This window comes from Procambarus clarkii, chromosome 68 (assembly GCF_040958095.1).
Source record: "Procambarus clarkii isolate CNS0578487 chromosome 68, FALCON_Pclarkii_2.0, whole genome shotgun sequence".
Taxonomy (NCBI): domain Eukaryota; kingdom Metazoa; phylum Arthropoda; class Malacostraca; order Decapoda; family Cambaridae; genus Procambarus; species Procambarus clarkii.
The window spans coordinates 340110-349057 of record NC_091217.1 but is presented as its reverse complement, the minus strand read 5'-3'; positions in this window follow the sequence as shown (position 1 = coordinate 349057).

Here is an 8948-nt window from a genome sequence, read left to right as displayed (position 1 = left end):
GAAGTTAAAGGTGCAGCATTGTGAACAAAAATATTATGGGAACTACTGAAGGCTTAGTGGCCCATACGAGGTAGTTTGTGTGTATATATAATATATATATATATATTATATATATATATATATATTATTATTATATATATATATATATATATAATAATTATATATATATATATATATATAATATATATATATAATATGTATATAATATATCATATATATAACACACCCACACTCGTTTATATAAATGTCTTGCCTACTTTTGAAACAATCCAGTGGTCTCACGCCAATTATCATACCGGTAATCTGAAACATAAATCGACATCTCGGTTTCCAAACCGGTATTTATCCAGGTCTTTCCTAAATCTAAACATATCCAATTTACAGCCATAATTTCCTGTTCTATTTGGTGTTGATATATTTAACACTACTAATATTCCATTTATGGCTTATAATATCTTCGTATAATTTGCCTGGGGTCTCGAGCAGAGAAAATGGTCTGTAATTTGCCGTTTGGGTTGGGAATTTTTGAGGCTTTGAACTTAATGTGAAAGTGAAATTTGTGAAGTAGGGTGGGAATGGTTGGGATGCCCGAGGTGCACTTGTGAAGTACCTTACCTTGCGGTTACCTTGCGGTTACCTTGCAGATACCTTGCGGGTACCTTGCGGGTACCTTGCTGTGGTTCCCGGGGTCAAGGTGCCTGTGGCCCAGGCTGTGACCTGGCCTCCTGGTTGGTGGTTTGGTCACACAAGCTCCTCGCAGCTTGGCGTATGAATCACAGCCTGGTTGATCAGGAATTCGTTGGTGTTTATCAAGGTCTCTCTGGAGCACCAAGGGGTCGGCCAGTTATGCTCCTTATGTGTAGTGGAAGCGTGTTGAACAGTCTCGGGCCTCTGTTGATAGTTTACTCAGGGTACCTGTTGCACCTCTGCTTTTCAACGGGGGTATTCTGCACATCCTGCCATGCCTTCTGGTCTGATATATTATTTGTGTGTGCAGGTTTGAGACCAGCCCCTCTAATATTCTCTACGTGTAAATTATTATGTATTTCTCCTTCCATCGCTCTAGAGAATACAGATTTAAGGACTTTAACTGGTCACAATAATTTAAATGTTTCAGTGAGTGGATTCTAGCAGTAATTCCCTGCAGGATTCTCTGCACGCTCTCCAGGTCAGCAATTTCTCCAGCTTTGAAAGGGGGCTGTCATTGTTCAACAGTATTCCACTCTAGAGAGCACTAGCGTCTTGAAAAGTATCATTGATATAGCGTCTCTTGTTTGAAAGGTTCTTGTTATCCAACCTGTAATTTTTCTTGCAGTTGTGACGGCTACTTTATTGTGTTCCTTAAAGGTAAGGTCTTCCGACATTATTATTCCTAGATCCTATACATTGTTTTTACGTTCTATAGTATGACTTGACTGCGTTTTGTACGTGGTTTCCGTTTATATATTTTAATATTTTTCCATTCCACAGTAGTTGGAACTTATACTCAATAAATATCATAATTTTCTGGGCCCATTGAAAGACCTGGTTTACACAATTTTCGAGGTTTGTTGTGTCCTCTATGTTGTCTACTCATAAAAATCCTAGTGCCATCTCTAAAAAATGTGGAACTGTAGTTTGTCCTTGTCTATATCCGATATAGAAAGAGTTCTGGAGTACCCTGGGGTACTAAGCTCTTCACGGTTGATGGTCCGAATTTTACCTTGTTGACTATTACACACTGGGATCTGTCAGGAAATTGTAGATCCGTCTTCCTCTTTGCACATTTTGTGGGCAATCACACCATGGTCACATTTGGCGAAAGTTTTGGTGAAATATGTGTATAATACATCAGCGTTTTGCTTATCTTCCTTGGCATCCGAGTAGGGTGGGAATAGTTCGGATGGCCGAGCTGCATTTGTGAAGTAGGTAGGAAATAATCCGGATTTTGAGTAATATTTCTCATGACTAATTACTGTTCTGTTGTTGGCCTGGTCAGCACTGTTGACCTCGTAAGTTTTCGTGATGAATATCTTTAATTGTTATGTCGTTAGGTCGGGGATCGAAGGTCGATATAAGGTGCAGAATTGAGTTGGCGTCCAGCTGTGTTACAGTGTGTGGATGGCGGCGCCGGACACCGTCATCACGTCTGTCTGGCCCACCGCGTGCAGTGTAGAGCGAGTGGACCAACTCCCTGCTCATGATACACTGGGAGGTGAGGTGTGGTGGCTTGTGCCGAGATCTGTCATTACCTCACTGTAAACACCAACCATTGTCATTGTCAGATGATTGTGTGGGAAGTGTATTCTTTTAGATTTTATTCCCTGGCGAGTAGTGTTTCCTTGTGTCTGGCCTCAGTGGGGGAGAGCTCGGGGGGACCGTCCAAGGTGGCCGAGGTGTGTCTGTGTCTTGTGATCCGTTTTCGAGGCCGCCTGCGTGCAGTTTCTATATCGTATTTCTCTCTTTGTTTTTGATTCTGTGGTTCTCGTGCATTTGGGATCCATTACTGTATTGATTGCTTAATGTGTGTTGTAGGTGCTTGTGGGTTTGTGCAGTGGTGGAGGTGGTGTTGGTGTCAGCTCCACACACCCCGCTCTCTCCAAGCACTAGGGGAAGGGGGGGGGGGACTGTATTGCCATGATATATATATAATCTCGCCCCTTCCTCTCACCTCTCCTCCCTTCCTCTCCTCTCCCCTCCACTCCCTTCCTCTTCCGTCCCTTTCTCTCCCTTCCTCTCCCCACACCCCCTCCCCCCTCCTCTCCCTTTCCCCTCCTCCCCCTTTCCCCTCCTCCCCCTCTCTCCTCCTCCCCCTCCTCTCCCTTTCCCCTCCTCACCCTCTCCCCCCCCCCCTCCTCTCCCTCGCAACATGGTATTCTTGACTCAGCTGTAGGTACTTAGTTTTAAAATGTTTTCATTTATATATTCTAGTAACGAGAGCAGAGAAGTAGTTTTCCCTTACCAGCAAGGTAAGGGAAACCTTAAACCCGCCCTACTTTCCTCGGCGAGCGTCAGTATTCTAATGTCTCTAAGTTCCCTAAAGCACCGGGATGTTGACGGTGTCGTCAAAACTGTGATGTATTAAGTGTGAGGAGCGGATGAGAGGTGTTGTGCCAGGTGCTTCACACACAACAATATAAGAGTGCAGGAAACTGCACACTGCGTATTGGCCCACACGAGGCAATTCCACTATTTGTATCCGCCCAAACCCATTCATGTGTGTGTCTGACCCGGTAATTTGTTGTATAAATTAACAATACTATTTCCAAACTAGTATTTACCCAGGACTTTTCTCAATTTGAATTTATCTAATTTATATCCGTTTTTTGTTTTTTGCTTTGTGTTAATATATTTAAAATCCAATTTTTATCTCCTTTGTTGTCCCCAATATGGACTGGTCTCTGGCTCCACCTTACATCTCTCTTCAACTTCGTCTTTCTACAAGTTGTGTTAAGAAAAACATTCAGCTGGTGTATTGTAATTATGTAATTACAATCTATTTTTCCTCTGTGCCTACTACATATATTTCTAACACACACTAACATACACACATCCCCAGGAAGCAGCCCGTAGCAGCTGTCTAACTCCCAGGTACCTATTTACTGCTAGGTGAACAGCGGCATCAGGGTCAAAGGAACTCTGTCAATTTGTTTCCGCCTTCGCTGGGGATCGAACCCGGGCCCTTAGGACTACGACCCCAGAGCGCTGTCCACTCAGCAGCGAGGCCCGTACACAAGCCCCTCGCCCCTAAAGAGGGGCCCCTGTGTGTGTGTGTACTCATCTAGTTGTGCTTGCCGAGGTTGAGCTCTGGCTCTTTGGTCCTGCCTCTCAACTGTCAATCAACTGCTCTGCAGGTCCCTGAGCCTATTGGGCTCTTATCATATCTACATTTGAAACTGTGTATGGAGTCAGCCTCCACCACATCACTGTCTAATGTATTCCATTTGTCAATCACTCTGACACTAAAAAAGTTCTTTCTAATATCTCTGTGGCTCATTTGGGCACTTTGTGTGTGTGTGTGTGTGTGTGTGTTAACAAGTGCAGGTTTCTATTTGCAAGTTGGGTTTTAGTGAGCAATCAGTGAGGGCGACACGACCCGAGTAGAAGCGTGCTGGAGGAAGTTGTCAGCTGTAAACAGCGTGAGAGAGAGAGCAGCGTTTAACTCTTGCAGCTACCTGGGCAGGTAAGCCCAGGCTGCCATTAACACCACATTGTCTCCAGGTGTACTCGCCTAGTTCTCACCTAGTTGTGTTTGCGGGGGTTGAGCTCTGGCTCTTTGGTCCCGCCACTCAACCGTCAATCAACAGGTGTACAGGTTCCTGAGCCTATTGGGTGCTATCATATCTACACTAATATACACTACAGGTGTGTGTGTGTGTGTGTACCTTGTGGTGGGTGTTGCCTACATCCATCAGTGTATCGCCAAGTACAGCTTCAGGCGAGGGAACGAAGTGGGCTCAAGGATCAGAATATTAGTCAATCTGATGCTAACGAAGTTTCAGTTGTTGTAATTCCTATCTTCTGGTTCTGTGTATCTCTGTTGTGTGTATATATCTACATTGTTGCCTGTGTATATTTGCGTCTTTCTCTGTATTTATCTCTCTCATATTGCTACATCTGTTCTGTTATCGTGGATTTGTATTCTTCAATCTTGTCGCCTCCTTTTTCAAAAATGTAAATTTAGCTTTCTTACTCTTTCTAATGCAGGCTTTAAATTCCTGGGAATTAACTTTATCATCTTTGTACACGATCAAGTGAATCCGCAAATTGGACAGCAGCTCAGTGACCGAGCTGAGTTGTTGACTTGAGTTGTATGATGTAGATGGAGCCTAACAAGCGTAAGATAGAGCTGAGGAATAACATTAGCAGTGTTATTGCTAACACTTCTGGATATGAGCTCTAGGATCTGCTTGTCCTATTTCCAACATCTCAACAATAATTTACTGAAAACGGGAAGTTATCAGAAGACCAGGCAAATGTAGTGTCAATATACAGAAAGACAAGCATGGAGCATTGAGTCACAGGCCTGTGTCCCTCACTTGCAAAGGGACACAAGTTTGTCTCTTACTTGCAAGGAGACACAGGTCTGTGTCCCTCACTTGCAAAGGGATACAGGTTTCTCTCTTACTTGCAAGGGGACACAGGCCTGTCTCTTACTTGCAAGGGGACACAGGCCTGTCTCTTACTTGCAAGGGGACACAGGCCTGTCTCTTACTTGCAAGGGGACACAGGCCTGTCTCTTACTTGCAAGGGGACACAGGCCTGTCTCTTACTTGCAAGGGGACACAGGCCTGTCTCTTACTTGCAAGGAGACACAGGTCTGTGTCCCTCACTTGCAAGGGATATAGGTGCAAGGGGATGAAAAAGATTGTAAGAGGTTAGTAGAACGTCTGGAGAGAGGCCTTAACAACACAACACAACTGTGATGGTGACCCCTGGTGGTTGTAAACTATGATGGTGACCCCTGGTGATGGTGGTGGTGAACTGTGCTGGAGGAGGAGGGGACGATGAGGCAGAAGCATCAGGAGGCCAAGTAAGACTTGAGTCTTGCCTTCAGACGTCGGGTGTCGTCATCTGTAAATCTTGATGACGGCTGACATGGAGCTGACAGGCCAGCCAGGCCTTCCTGTCGCAAGTTGCCGTCTCAATTTACCGTTCAAGATTTCCCGGTGTTGCAATTATTGCTTCCTTCCCGAGTTGACGTCCTCTGAGGCGTCCTCGAAGATTTAGTGCCGTCTTGCAGAGTTTGTTGCTCTGGGGGTCCCCGAAGGGGTCAACTTGCGTAGTTAAGTAGGAAACTCTCGCAGATTTGCGTATTGAAATAGAAAATTGGCTTCATTTGTGTATTTAAGCGTTGAAGGTAGTCGGAGTCATGACCAATTACAGAGGTTCTTCGAGCGTCGTGTTAAGGTTCTTGTGCCTATTGCGTGCGGCAGCGCTCATGCCCGCGTGTGTGCGCACGCAAAACCACCACCATATTAGTTATAATTAGTGCTGTTTTTAGTGTGATAATGGAGACAGGCATTTAAGAAGTCTCTTTGAATGAGTGAGAGGACGCGTTACACGTGACAGCCAGAGGGCGCTGCTGCGTCTTGTGGGCACGACCGACGCGCTTGGGCACACAATGTGTCAGGCGTCCCCAGTGCCCACAGGTGTACTGGGGACACCTGGCCTGCTGGTGGAGCCTCACGGGTGTACTGGAGACACCTAGCCAGCTGGTGGAGCCTCACGGGTGTACTGGAGACACCTGGCCAGCTGGTGGAGCCTCACGGGTGTACTGGAGACACCTGGCCAGCTGGTGGAGCCTCACGGGTGTACTGGGGACACCTGGCCAGCTGGTGGAGCCTCACGGGTGTACTGGAAACATCTGGCCAGCTGGTGGAGGGTCACGGGTGTACTGGGAACACCTGGCCAGCTGGTGGAGCCCCACGGGTGTACTGGAGACACCTAGCCAGCTGGTAGAGCCCCAAGGGTGTACTGGAGACACCTAGCCAGCTGGTGGAGCCTCACGGGTGTACTGGAGACACCTAGCCAGCTGGTGGAGCCTCACGGGTGTACTGGAGACACCTAGCCAGCTGGTGGAGCCTCACGGGTGTACTGGAGACACCTAGCCAGCTGGTGGAGCCCCACGGGTGTACTGGAGACACCTAGCCAGCTGGTGGAGCCTCACGGGTGTACTGGGAGCACCTGGCCAGCTGGTGGAGCCCCACGGGTGTACTGGAGACACCTAGCCAGCTGGTGGAGCCTCACTGGTGTACTAGACACCTGGCCAGCTGGTGGAGCCTCACGGGTGTACTGGAGACACCTAGCCAGCTGGTGGAGCCTCACGGGTGTACTGGAGACACCTAGCCAGCTGGTGGAGCTTCACGGGTGTACTGGAGACACCTAGCCAGCTGGTGGAGCCTCACGGGTGTACTGGAGACGCCTAGCCAGCTGGTGGAGCCTCACGGGTGTACTGGAGACACCTAGCCAGCTGGTGGAGCTTCACGGGTGTACTGGAGACACCTAGCCAGCTGGTGGAGCCTCACGGGTGTACTGGAGACACCTAGCCAGCTGGTGGAGCTTCACGGGTGCACTGGAGACACCTAGCCAGCTGGTGGAGCCTCACGGGTGTACTAGAGACACCTAGCCAGCTGGTGGAGCTTCACGGGTGTACTGGAGACACCTAGCCAGCTGGTGGAGCCTCACGGGTGTACTGGAGACAACTAGCTATAACGTTGCTCGACGTTTTAACAACACCAATAACAGCACAATTGTAATTCAGCCAACTAACTATAATTTTTGCTGCTAATGGTGTCGAGGAAAAATGTTAGAAAAGATTCATTTAAAGTGAAATGGTAACCACTAGTGTAGGGGGGGGGGAGTACACGCTGGTGGAGGAGAGTGTTGCTCAGGCAACACTGGACGTGGAACACAGGTGGTAATTGACCCCCTCCCCCCCCCTTCCCAGGGAGCCACCCACCAGAGGTTACAACACTTGACTAGTTATTACACGCCGTCGTTAGGAAAATTGTATACATAAATCTTGGTTTCATCCTTAATTTCTGTTCATGGGTAGAGATGACGAGGGGCCTTAAATGTTAAGCTTTTTGGGTAACGCTTTATGCATTCTAAATTGGATTTCCATGTTGGGTTTTATGTTATGACGTTGTTATAGGGTTTTAGATGCTTGGGTTTGTTCATCATGTTCTCACTCTCTGTGCACATCTTCATTGTTCTTCTTGACATTGATGGAAGAATTAAACGCTTAGATTTGCTCCTAAAACGAGGCACAATATTCATATTGGGTTAAAGTGATCGTCAAGAGAATCTCTTTAGTTAATTTTCTACAACAGACGTGACCATACAGTTATAAAATGTCAACCAACAAATATACACAAATCACAATAGCTTACTGCATCAAATGAACAAAAACCATTTGACCATGTCGTAGCTCAGTTATTAAGGCAGCGTCTGGGATGCTCCCGGGCTTGAGTTCGAACCCTCATCACGGCCCTTGTGGATTATTCAACAAATATACTGTTTGTCTCACTATTAGTTGCACGTATAAACGTGACCAGACTGTGGTCATCATAATGTGTAATGTTACACCTTGTCAGGTCTTGATGACTTTGTTGACCAGACCACACACTAGAAGTTGAAGGGACGACGACGTTTCGGTCCGTCCTGGACCATTCTCAAGTCGATTGTTGATGACTTTGTTAGGCCAGTAAGATTGTCATCAAACATTATTGTGTTTATCACTGCTAATGATATACCTATATTAATGTATATTCTTGGTCTGGTGAAGGTTGCCTGGATGTGTGTGAAGAGTATCATGCTTTAAGATGCCAACATGTGATGGTGTCACGGGGGAATTTGATCTCAACTCTATTTACTTTCCCAACAAAGGTAAATAAACACTATTCCGAGACATTTTTAAATATCACAGACTATTTTCTGGATTGTCACTACTATGTCCGCCTCACTGCCAGATGTAAACTCTGCCAGTCACACTCAATAATTTCACTGCCTTTGTCTGTTACAAATTAGGTTTGGTGTGAGTCGTACTGGTCAGTCACTGACAGGCCTCGGTGCTGTGTGAACCAGAAAGTCCTTTCAGTCTTTTCCTGCACATCCGGTACATTTTCCTTCTACGTCAACAGTATCGTTACACTAACAGAGATGTATGTAGTTACCCGTAACCTGGGCACACTCACTGTTGCTGTAGTTACCCGTAACCTCGGCACACTCACTGTTGCTGTAGTTACCGTAACCTCGACACACTCACTGTTGCTGTAGTTACCCGTAACCTCGACACACTCACTGTTGCTGTAGTTACCCGTAACCTCGACACACTCACTGTTGCTGTAGTTACCCGTAACCTCGGCACACTCACTGTTGCTGTAGTTACCCGTAACCTCGACACACTCACTGTTGCTGTAGTTACCCGTAACCTCGGCACACTCACTGTTGCTGTAGTTACCCGT